Raw genomic sequence first — 13,585 nt, 5'->3', positions numbered from 1 at the left:
AAAAAGGTGGCGACCGGCGTAGTCACTGCCTCCCAGTCTGATGAGGAGCGCACACTGACCGGCACACCCTCTACGTCAGCCACGATTGAGGAAAGAACGTCTGGCTCCTTAGGAGTATCCTGGTCCGAGGAAGCTTCTGGCTCTGCAGAGGTTCCCGCACCCGACACTGCTGCAGCGTCGGCCTCGTCTGATGAGGCTGACAGTTCAGACTCTACATCCGGCGCACCAGCTCAGGTCCCCACCCCAGACTCTGACCAGCCAAACCGGTGGTGTGTTGACGGCCAGTTTCATGTTTACTCCGACGCAAAGTTCCTCAACGATAAAGGAGTGATGACTCGAACACTCACCTTGGAGCGGCGGGTACTTACAGGGAGCCTTCCCACGATGCCTGAGATTCACAATCTCTTCACCAGGCATCGTTTGGAGTGGACAGCACGTCCGTTAGGACGATACAACGAGGAGATGGTCCGAGAGTTCTACGCATCCTACGTAGCGACTCTCCGATCACAGATCGATAGGCGGGCTGCTCCCGCTAAACAGGCCCCACTGGAGCAGGTTCGAGTTCGGGGCGTGCAGGTCGACATTTCCCTGCCAACCATCCGCCGGTTTCTATACGGCGAGAGTGCAGATGCTACCCGGACCCCCATCACTGCCGAGTTTGACTACCGCTGGCAGATAGTAAAGGATGGACAGTTCTTGCGCGAGCCGGCACTAAGAGAGACCACCAAGAGGTGGATGGCCCTGCACCTGTCCGTAGATGGAGAGGGTGCCGATTGGGTCACTGAGGCGAAGGGGGCCATCAAGAAGGCCAACCTCACATTTACAGCAAAGTTCTTGTGGCTACTTGTCCGTCACTTNTCTGCACTGCCTCTCCCCCACAGCTGCTGACAACATCGTTACCTGGGATCGCGCAGTGTTGATGGCGGCGATGATTGCTGGTTTCGAGGTCGACTTTGCATGGCTTCTCCAGGCAGTCATGCACGATAGGGCATTCAAGGTCACTACCACCTACCCCTTTCCGTGCATGATCTTTGCCCTTTGCAGGTCCGCAGGTGTGCCCATATGGCACATAGATCAGTTGAAGACCCCGCAGGGTACCGTTGACGTCGGCCTCATCAGAGACGAGGCCAATGAGTTGGCCCCACGTAGAGGGCCCCGTCCAGAGCTGCCACCACTTGCTGATGATCTTGCAGATACGGTAGCCCAGGCCCGCACAGCTACACAGGCGTCCACTGACACTACCCCGGTCGAGTCTATCCCGGGTAGTAGCACAGCCCCGAGCTCCTCTCGCACAGCCCCTCTACCGGTACTGGTCCCGCTTGCTAGGGTCCAAAAATTAGAGGCACAAATGGCCACTCTTCTGCATCATATCCAGCCGTGGATGCAGAAGTCGATTACTGAGTCTGAAGCGCGTCTAGAGAGGAAGATGCAGCAGTTTACAGAGCGGAAGATTGCTGAGGTCAACCAGCGTCTGGACGCCTTTGAGTTGAGAGTGTTAGCCCGACCAGCCCCTCCGGTGGATGTGTCGACTCTTCAGGCTGCAGTCGATAGTCTTCGGGCAGACACTGACACGATCCTAGAGGCGAGGGTGCCGGAGTCTGAGGCCCCTTCTGTCGAGCGTGCTGAGGACACCGTGCTAGCGGCCCTGTTCACTACTTCTGAAATTCCACCACCTCCCCCTCGAGATACTGCCAAGAGGCGTAGGGGTCGAGCAGAGGATGAGGCGCGAGCAAGGAAGAAGGAGCGCCGAGAGATGGAGGCTGCGAGGAGAGCCTCAATTGCTGAGGAGGAGGCGCACCAGATCAGAGCATCACAGTTAGCGGCTGGGGCGTCTAGCTCCCGCACTGTGGAGACACCAGGACGCACTACTGATGGTGCGGCTGTTGCTGAGGACACCACAGAGGGTGTTCAGATTGCAGAGGACGTGGGTTCCGGAGATCCGTACCCACCATCTTGCTGAACGTCGGCGCTTTGCGCCACAGGTTTGCTTCACCTACCACTCTAGTATTTACATTTTTATGCATTGGGGACAATTGTATGTTTTTTTGTTGGGGGTGGGTTAAATGGATAGTGAGTGTTAGGGTGAAGTCTGAGTAGCCCAATTCACTATCCTCTTTTGGGGTTTTCTTGCCTGTGTTCTTTTTCCCCAAAAGACTGATTACTTTTTCTGTTGAACCGGCATGTTTATATCTTTTGTACATAGTTTAATTCTAGAGCATGATGGCTAAAATGATATCCTGATAAACTGGAAAATAATGCATGACTAGGCATAGTAACTAATAATTGTGTGGCTCTAAGCATGAAATAGAGTTACACCATTGCATTACCCTAAGTCTTAAATTCGAACTAGGTGTCTGACAATCTGGTATAGTGATGAGATGTCAAGTGAGTGTGAGGAAAATTTGAATAGTCCACTATTGGTACTGAGCTAGAACTTGCCTGGTTAGTCCTGCTAAAAGTAAGCTGTAATAGACAATTAGGAAAGGATCATAGGCCCTTATTCAATATAGCCCATTTCTAGCCTAAATAAAAGAAACCAAATGAAATTTATCCTTCTTTGATCCAAATGATTTGAGCTTAAATTAGACCTTTCTTTTTCACCCCAACTGATCTTTTCTGGGAACAATGTGTTGGCCCTGGTCCCTCCTTGGACATGTGCACCTCAGCTTATGCCAAAAGCATAAGTTGAGGGTGGCTAATGCAGTAAACAACCTTCGTTTTGGCCCTGACCCAACTTTGGGTATTGTGTACCTTGACTCATGGCAAAGCCATGAGTTGAGGGTGGCTATTATGAGGAATGCTCTGGAAAGTGGGGTTGAAAGAACAAAGAGAGAGAAAGAACAAAAGTAAAGTGACTCAAGAATTAGTTGAAAGAAAAGTAAAGAAAAAGAAAAATATACAAGAATTACAAGCAAGAAAAGAAGAGAGTCACTTACACAAATGAAGAAAGAAGAGAAAATAGCAAGGTGAAAGAATATGAGAAACTGGGCGAGATAAAATGATAGAAAGTGGAAGGTTTAGCCGATATGTCAAGGAGGGCAAAAAGTCACTAAAGTATACCTAAATATACCCTACCTGACCCTGAGCCTATGTTACAAGCTAAGAAAGTCCTATCGTGATCCTAAGGGTTGTATAGCGAACTTAAGGCAGTGAAAATAAGGGCAAGCTTATGGCAATAGGTATGAATGAGTGTGACTTTGTTCTGAGAGCGAGTGTTGAAAAGTAATCCTTATACTCAAACTGAAATCATTGTGTGAAAAATGAGGATTTTGTTCTAAAGTGAGGACACTAGTTGCAATACCGGAATTGTTAGCACCTCGGTGAGAAATTGAAGAGGATAGGTGTTAATGCATGGTGAGTCTGTGTCATGTTCTGATCCCACAAAATTCAAGCCTAATAGTGATAGCATGCATAGATTTGATGAGATTAATCGGGATTGATAGCCAAATGATTGCAAAGGATAAAACATGGATACTATTGTACAAAGATTGTGTAGTGAGTCATAGTGCGTCGCTTGAGGACAAACAACGAATTTAAGTTGAGGGTGTTGATATACCGTGGTTTCACGGTATAATTAATACTTTTTCCTTAAGTTAAGTGTGTCCGAAAGCCTTTTTGTGCTAATTTTGATATAAGTTTCTCTTTGTTTTGCAGGAAATCTGTCCAAAGCTGAATGCGGAGATTTTGAGCGAAAAAATGCAGAAGAGACCACCTACGGAGCTTATGACGGTCCGTCGTGCTTGCGACGGTCCGTAGGTGGCAGCGTAGTGCAGCTGCTGAAGGAAGATGGGGAAGTCTGACCAAGTGTGGGATTACGAAGCTTGTGACGGTCCGTCATGGCTATGACGGTCCGTCCTGCAGGTTCGTCGTGAAGTTCAGAGAAGTGATCCCAGTACCCAGATTCCGAGAGTTGAAGTATTTTGGAACGAAGACCCTCGACGGACCGTTGTGCCTATGACGGTCCGTCATACTTGCCGTCGAGGGGAATGAAGAAAGCAGCAGAAGAAATTGCACAAAGTATGGGACGACGGAGTCCACGACGGTCCGTTGTGACCACGACGGTCCGTCGCGAGGTCCGTCGACCCAGCCGCGTTTTGGCAGATTTCCAGCAATTAGAATTCTTGTTTAATTAGGTTTTTGTTTTTTTATAAATAGTTCGAAAAACCTCGTTTTTGAGGTTAGACACCTGATAGTTAGACTCTTAGATTGTTAAAACTCCGTATTGGTAAACATTGTATTGTGAGATTCTTGATAATCATTAGACTTTTCGTGAGATTATTGATTACTTTGAGAATTCTTGCAAGTGATTTTTGGTGATTAATCAAGCAACCTTTTGGATTTTATTCTTTCTCATTGAAGTAAGTACATGAATTCTTATTTAATATATTTGAATATTGTGTTTATGGCTATGAGTAACTAAACTCCATAACTAGGGTTGTGGGAACCATAGGCAAATAATGAGATAAACCCTAGCTAAAATAACAATTCTAGAATAGTGTCTTGCATGTATTAATAATTCTTTCGCTTGGAAGTCATTTTAACCGATGATCAACGTTACAACTCGCCTTAATGCTACTTGCCGGACCAAGGAGGTAGATAATAGGAAAAGAATTATTAACATAGATTTAGTGTATACTATCTAATAGGCTAGTATTGATTGGTACGAGGTAATAACTGAGTCAAATATCGAATGCAATGCTTAATATGAGGTAAAGATAAGGGTTAGGAAAGCAACACACGTAGCCGGACCAAGGTGCGGAGTGAGATTTTCTAGATGCCGGACCAAGGATTTAGAAATACATAACTTATCACTTTGCATGCAAGATACTAGGAAAGAATTGTTATAGTTAGATTTATCGAGTTATGAACCTGTGGGGAACACGTAAACCCTAGTTACTTTGATTAATTGATTAAAATCCAACTTTCAAAACCATTAAGTGTCTCTTTAAATTTCGCTAGTTATTTTTACTCATTAGGAAATACAAACCCCCCTTTTTATGTTTTTATTTTCCAAGGAAGTCATCAACCGAACACTAGTAATAACAAGTTGAAGTTAAGTCTAGACTATTTTCCTCGTGGGAACGATCCCAACCTCACTAGTTGGGTTATTTACTTGACGCGAACGCTTTACTTCTTATTTGAGAAGTAAGTTTGAGCGTATCAGGTATATTCACACATATACATAAGGCAATGCATGATCAAAGAAAGCTCTTCCTAAAAAACATGTTATTTCTGGAAAGCTTGGTCACTACACTTTCCTAAATTGTTACTTGTGAATTGTTGTATGAATATGATGTATTTTAATGCATTCAAAGCACAGAACTCATTTTCTATATTATTACAAGACATTTGTATCATCAACATAATTTTAGAACAATTCGGGCGAAGATTTGAGATTTTTGATCCTCTTAGGCCGAGAGCTCCTCTTTGTACACTTAGATTATTTTTCAGTCTTTTTCTTCTTGTTGTTGTGTAGTTCAATAATTCTTTTGGTCCTATGTTTTACTTACAAGTTCAATGATCCATTGTAGTCCCATACCCACAATGAATCGATATAAGTAATCCAAGGACTAAAGAATGATTTCCCTACCTTATAGTGAGTCATTATTTACACTATATCTTCATTACCTTTCATAAGCAATTCTCTAATGATCTAGCAAATGATTTCATTACTTTCATGTTTTATATATTATACATTTTATATAAACAAGACATTGGAATCGTTGATGCAACATAAGCCATCTCAAGTGAGGGCCCAACATATGGGAGTTGAACCTTGCTAGATCCCTATATTGGTTGTATAGGTTCAAATACTAGGAGATATAAGGAACCATACCCGGCATGCTGGACAGTCTCATCTCCTGAGAGTTATGTGAACCTCCAACCTTCCCGAAGGAAGGTATCCGCTAAAAGATAGCCTATCGGTGCTAAGTATAAAGTTCCATTACATTCAACTCATACATCATGGAAGCTGGCTTCTAGCATGAGGACATCATAGCTCATTAGATGATTTTTCATCTTATCATTAGTACTAAGTATACATTAACTTCAATACTTTCATTAGAGTCTTCATAGAGACTGGTCTCTTCATTAACTTTACACTCTCATAGGTGAGTACGTTTTGGTAACATTTACTTAGGCTCATTTGAGATAGCTCTCATTTTTCACATTATCCTCTTATTATGTTGTCACCATTTTCTTTAGCATCATAGATTAACATAATTACTCACCTCAATATGTGCATATTCATTTCTTCTTTATCTTCTTGTGTTGACTCAAGCTTTATGAAGGCTTTGTTGTAAATTGAGATTTACTTACTCTTTTGATGACTTGTCATGCTTACTTTACATTGATGAAATGTGAATTGTCCTTACATAACATCCTTAATTTACATTGATGAAATGTGAATTGTCCTTCAATATCATCCTTACTTTACATTTATAATTTACATATCATCCTTACATTACATTGATGAATGTGAATTGTCCTTGCATATCATCCTCAGGTGTTAATGTGACTAGTCTCACACATTATAACACCTTCATTCGTGAGTATTCTTTTAACATAGTAGGTTAGGTATAAGTAAGACTTGTCTCACTTCCTTTAACACCCCATTCTGGTGACTTACTTAATTTAGACCCCTTTAGTTATGTTATAACTCATGTTACTTCTTACTTTAGTGTAGTAGATTAATATCATCGTTTATGGACAATGAGCTTCATGAGTTCATATGTCATTCTTTTGGAACATGTTGGGAGTTGTCCCAATGAGTGGCATGCCCTTGGTTATGGATTCAATAAATTACTCTAGAAGTGCTTTTAATATATTTGATACTCCTACTACACAAGATTGACATATGATTAGTATTGGCATAAACATTTGGGTATAGATTACATAACCGTCTTTGTTTCCATAGGCCACTTTTACATTCTTTCATGCTTGGTTGGATATGTATATTATTCAATAGCCAATCTTTTAATTATTTAACATAATATTATAGACATTTGCATGCATCCCTTTTGGAAAATGTATTGTTAGCCATTTTATTTGCAAAAGCCAAACACTCACTCAAATTATGATTTCATGGAGATATTTTTAGCCATCCTTACAAAATAACTTTAGGCATAACGTTTTTAAACATATTGAATAGAATAATATGATAATTTAATGAACACAACATCATCAACAAGTCACACTCACAGTAGGTATACATAACAATCCATTATCATCTTCATACATAACAGTTTCAGACACATCTTAACATAGTATCATTCTCTTAACCAATCTTGGTCCTTCACTTTAGGGTAACGTTTCTAAGATATATTGGACAACATCATCTTAATATTTGATGAATTTAACACCTTCATAACATCACAATAACATCAATTCAACATTCTCACAAACACATCAACACTTAAAACAATTACGGGTGTAACTAACACATTGTCGATTCATGATTCACGTTTTAAGCACTAAACTTTATACATAACAACTTCATAGGTTAATCGAAATTCATAATTCAAGAACATTACACATATATAATCCAGCACCACATACCAACAACATGATCTCTCACCTATTCAACATGGGATCAAAAAGGATACTAGGGATAAAGGGGTTCGACGAGAACACGGGAACAACCCTAGTTTTCATGATCTTTGAATCGTTGGAAAGAAAGTTCTTTTGTAGAAAGAAGTCCAGGATATAAACTCATAACATATGTAGAACTTAATCTACGAAGACCACCTTGAACGAAACCTTGAACAAACCTTGAAATCGCCCTAGAGAAATCGATAAATTTTCTGCCTTTTTCTTACTTTCGTTGCTTATTGTTTTTGCGTGCTTTTTGACTATGTGTTTGAACGTGATTTTTAGGTTTAAGAGCTGATATTGACTCATTAAAATTAGGGTTGAATAAGTTAATTAAATTAATTAATTAACTAATTACTAAAAAGCCCCTCCTAGATTGACTAGAACTAAGAAAACACAATACTTGGTCAAATCTAAAAATTTTCCTAAGAATTTTGTTTTTACCATTTAAATTATTTGATTTAATGGATAATTTAATTAATTAAGGTACCTAGGGTAACCATTAAAGTTCCCTTAAATCATTGGAACAAAAATTAACCCTTTTGGACCATCCTAGGTTAAGTAGTAGGATGTTTCTTGAGTTGTACTAAGTTAGTGTAAGAATTTCGGTTTTGACCCCTTTAATTTAATTAATTAAATGGCTAATTTAATTAATTAAGTGACATAGGGTAATTACTATAGTACCCTTTAAGTCGTTATAACCATAACTAATCCTTTGAACCATCCTAGGTTAGGTACTAGGTTGTCTTTTTCTTGTTTTAACCGAAATCTGGATATTACTTTGTGATTTCGGTTTTCCCCCTTTAAATTAATTAATTAAGTTAATAAATTAATTAACTAAGTATACTAGGGTAATTACTAAAGTACCCTTCTGTTGTTAGGATCTTAATTAACTCTTTGGACCATCCTAGGTTAGGTACTAGGTTGTCCCTTTCTTTTCTTAACCGAAATCTGAAAATGTCCTTTTTATTTTTGATTTTATCCCTTTTAAATTAATTAATTAATTTGATAAAATAATTAATTATGCAACCTAAGGATTTACTAAAGTACCCCTAAGTTTTTAGGACCATAACTAACCTTTTGGACCATCCTAGGTTAGGCACTAGGTTGTCTTTTTAACTAGTACTAGGTTAGTGTCAACCCGGTTTTAGTCCTAGGTTGTCGGGTGCACTAATGGATCCAATTCGGTTAATCCTAGGTTATTTAGTTATTTAGGGGAGTAGGTTAGAGTCTATAATTTGTAAGGAGGTTAGTCCCCACATGGAGTGGTTCCTTGTGCACGATTTCCCCCCTAACTACCCTAACCGAATTCGGTTAGGGTGGTCCCCTCCTTTGGCAGCTTCTTCACATGTCTTGCACATGTTCTTGCACATGGGTTGGTTGCAATTTCCTAACTAACTGTTATTTATGGTTCATTTAAGAATGTTTACTTATTGTCCCAAGGATCATCACTATGTTCTTGGGCACTATTTAATCTACATGATCATTTTTATTGATCATGTGCTATGGTACTAGGCTTGACACTTGGATGTCTAGTACTTTGTGTGCAAATACTAGAAAATATATGTTTTTAGCTTAGGGTCTTTATTGTAGATACATTTATTAAACAAGCTCATTAATGTTAGAAAATTGGCTAACACCCTTTAAGCAAATATTTTCTAATATACCCAATATTCTGCTTATTTGGGTATTATGTAAAATTTGCTAATATCCCTTAGTCAATTTTCTATACTATGCCCAATATTTCTCAATATTGGGCATTGGGATGCCTATATACCCCCAATAAGCATTCTTAAAGACCTATTAGGCTCTTCACTAGACATGTAATTTTCCGGAATGTTACACTACTTAATAGCTTAGGAGAAACTAGATCAATTTAAACCAAGCCTTCTTTACTTTAATCATATCATCCTTATACTAACAATTCAACCAATTTATTAACCTAAGTCAGTAGCTATATGAACCACAACATAATCGATTTACATTTTTATACCTTAAAAGGTCAACATTACAGTGATTTCATTGATAGCTAGGCTAGGCATGCTTAAATCATCATACATGGATCCACATGGATCCTTCATCATAGAATCATAATCAATTCACTTAAATAACAGTAAATATAAGAAATTCAATGTAAGAGAATCACAATTTAATCAAGAACAATCCATGATCACAATGCTCGTGCAAGGGCTAAATAGATTTTGGGAAGGGAATGGGTTCATCATGCAATTGGAGTAAAATCACGTTCAAACCATTACATTAACATCAATTTATCATGATTTAATCATTACAAACGTTTTGATAAGGAACTCATGGCTAGATTGAATGATGAAAAGATTGATCATAAAATCTTCTTTGAAAACATTGAGAAGAACTCTCCAAGTTAAAGATTACTTGGAGATTAAGGATAACCATACCTTTGTATAGTTTAAAACCTCAAAAACTTCGTGATTCATCCATGGAAATCCATGATCCAAGTTGTTCTTAAGCTTCACCAATAATGGTGGTTTCCAGGGAGAATATTTTTTGAGGGAAAAGTTCAATTCGTGGGAGAGAATTTGGAATGGGTTCTTCACGTGTTAGATGACTTATATACACCCAAAAGTAGATAATTAAACCTATTATAGTCAGTTTAGGATGTGGTCTGAATTTCCCATTAACCCCTTAAATAAAACAGTCCGCTAGACCATAGCTACAGGCCACCATCGACGTACACATCGACTGGTCGATTGTCAATCGACTGGCCGTCCTTTGGCTTCTGTCGATTGGTCCTTAGCCAAATTTTTGTTTGATACCTGTCCAATCTAAGTTTCCATAAAAAATACCTCACCAATGGGCCGTTGGTTGACCAACTGGCCGTCGTTTCGTTCGTCGATTGACACTTCAAGTTAGTGTCTCGACCAGTCTTGGGTCCTTCTTTTGGGGCCTTTTGTCGGGACCTTTAGAAGTCGTACCCAGACATTTCAAACGTAAATACAAGACTTAAAATGTTTTAGAACTTCCACATATGTTTCACCCAAAATAAATACCTGCAACTCGTCCAAACAGGCTAGGCCACATCAACACACACATTGAGCATCGTAAGGGCTATCTTTCGAACGCGTTGGACGTTTTTGGTCGTTTGACCTCGAAAATTCTGGAAAATATATATACAATCTTTAAAAATCATTATAACTCATTTTAAGACTTCGTAATCTTATATCATACAGCATATAAACAAGCATGGACACATGAGACACATAGGTGACTAGTCGTTGAACGTTTTGGTCATCCCTTGACGTTCGACTTCCAAATCACTTTAAACTTTACGCACTGCCTCTAAATCATATTATAAGTCATTTTAGGACCTTATAATCTTAATACAAACATGTTAGTCTCTAGACACCCTAACTCATTTTGGGGTCTTACAATATCCCTCACTTGGGAACATTCGTCCACGAATGACACTTAGGTCTCTTTAATCACAACAAGGATTTCAAGGCATCATAGATCATTTCATAACATTTATAACATCATCAAATCATTTTAGCTCTCAATGCATACAATCAAGCAAAACCATTACTCACTCACTGTTTAATGCATCAAACACATAGACTCTTATCATGTTCATAGGAGGAACATCCTTCTCCTAATCATGACATGGTCATTACACTTCAATTCATTAATATATCATTTTGCAACTATTCTTTATGTCACATTTAGACATATTTCAACAACACTCAAGAAGCAATTTAATTCAATGCACATAGACTTGAGTCAATTGAATCAACAAAGATCTTCATTAGCTAGACCTAGTGCCATGAAGGTCATACTCAACCATATCATGCTTAGTGGTGTCCATGGAGGAATTCCCTTCTCCTTAACACACTTACATGTATCATGAGTTCACACTTTAGCAAAGTACAAGGTCAATTCCTTTTAGTGAGAAATTCTCAATTTTTTAAACAAAAGCATGCTCATGTCTTCTTCCTAGTGAAGTCTAAATGGTACATCACACCAAGTACATCACAACAATTAGGAAGTAATTTCACAAATTGTAAATTTCTAACGTAGTATTCACCTTCACAGTAAGAATTTATTTGGGAAAAATTACACCAATGATAGGCACACGCATGAGCACTTAGCTAGACATGCTTTCACTTTTCAAGAATGATCCTACAATTATGCATCTCAAATTATAAAAGTAACATAATTTTCAAGAGAAAATATATTTCATTTTTAAAGAGGCTCAACTTTTCATTATAACGCTAAACATTTTACCTCACAAGTGACTATTACCATGTTTGCTTATCTTATCTCATGAAGTCAAATACACAACTAGCATATCAAGATGCAATTTAACATGAGAAAACATGGATTTTATCTAAAATTTTCTGTCATGCACTTTGGAATATTCATAATATCTTCAAGGTAATGCCAATCAATACATACCAAACATATAAAGGTCATGCAATTCATACTTTATGCAAAACTCTTATCTATGAACAGGCTTGCTAAAAAAATTATTAGTTTCAAGTTGAAGTACGAATAGAAGGACAAGGAAGACAATATCAACAACCTTACGACTCCCTCACCATCCCCCACTTAGGGAAAACCCAATTAAGAGCAACTTAACCCAACTTAAGAGGATCTTTACTAAATAACGTTCATTTTCATCACTTAAAAGTGATTACAACTTTAGAAGGAATTTATAGGAAGTTATCATAGGAACACCAAGGTACTCTAAACCTTATCATGTAGGAAATTTATCCCAAATTATCAAGTTAGGTCATACCATTTATCCACATAAGGTTTTTATAAAATACAAAAGAAACCAAACTCATACATCCTTAGGGAAATAACAAGGAGGCATGGTCATAAGGACTCTTTCTTTGCTTTCAACATTAAATTAAGGTAACTTCTATGTCAATCAAAACCACATCATCACCCTACATAGATAAGAGTATTACCCTGAATTCTAGTGAAACATCAATTCCACAACATCAAGGGCTCGATACACAATAAGAAGTTAAAAATAATACTACGACTCATCATGCGATAAGACTCTCATTCTTCATTCCAAATAGAATGTATCCTTTTTACATTCAGTATAATGTTCATATGCATCAATTCTATACTCATCTCAACAACTTCCAATCAAAGAACAATATAGTTGATTTTCCTAAAATGTTACAGTAAGCAGCCTAGCTTTACAATGAGCATGCTTCAATATTCCAAAAATGCAACATTTAGGCAATTGATGGGAAAAGCATGATAATATGATTTACAAAACTTTACCAAGACAAGAATACTATGATGACACCTAGTATTAAGTCAATACAATTGATCCATACTAGGCAATTATCAAGGATCACATGTTTACAAAAAGAAAACATTGAGCACCTTTAAGTGCATATTCTTAGTGTAGCATGCTTCCATAGGTAGTCACTAAGCATTTTAAGTTTAAATCATAGCTTAAGGCTACCATCATGAAAAATCATATAGTAAGACATTATTCCCAAAAGAAACTCACTTTAACCATAATAACCTGTGGCATGCTTTAACAATATCATGACATACATTATTAAACATATCATCAGCATGAACCTGATTGTTCTGGTTAGTCATACTCTGAGCCAACATCTGTATGACATTTCGAAACTCAGCATTGGAGACTTCTTGATCTTGGGCTGGAGGAGCTGCGTTTGTATTTCTGGCGTTCGCATTCCTAGCGTTACCTCTACGAGGAGGCATGATCAGAAACATAGAACGTCAAGTTAAAATGGAACAAGATCATACCTCACGCACGATAAGAATACCAAGAAAGGGAAGTTTTTTCCTAAAACACTTCATAGCCTCCCTCTCATTAGATGTGGTTCACTTCACACCCATGAAAAGGACTCTACTAAGTGTCGATTTTTAGACATCCTAGTACACTTAAACCTAGTGCTCTGATACCAAGTTTTGTCACGCCCTGAGCTATTCCCGAGATGCAGACACGGAACTTAGAACCACA

Source organism: Solanum pennellii, chromosome 2 (assembly GCF_001406875.1).
Source record: "Solanum pennellii chromosome 2, SPENNV200".
In the NCBI taxonomy this organism is placed as follows: Eukaryota; Viridiplantae; Streptophyta; class Magnoliopsida; order Solanales; family Solanaceae; genus Solanum; species Solanum pennellii.
Note: the sequence above shows the minus strand (reverse complement) of the source record.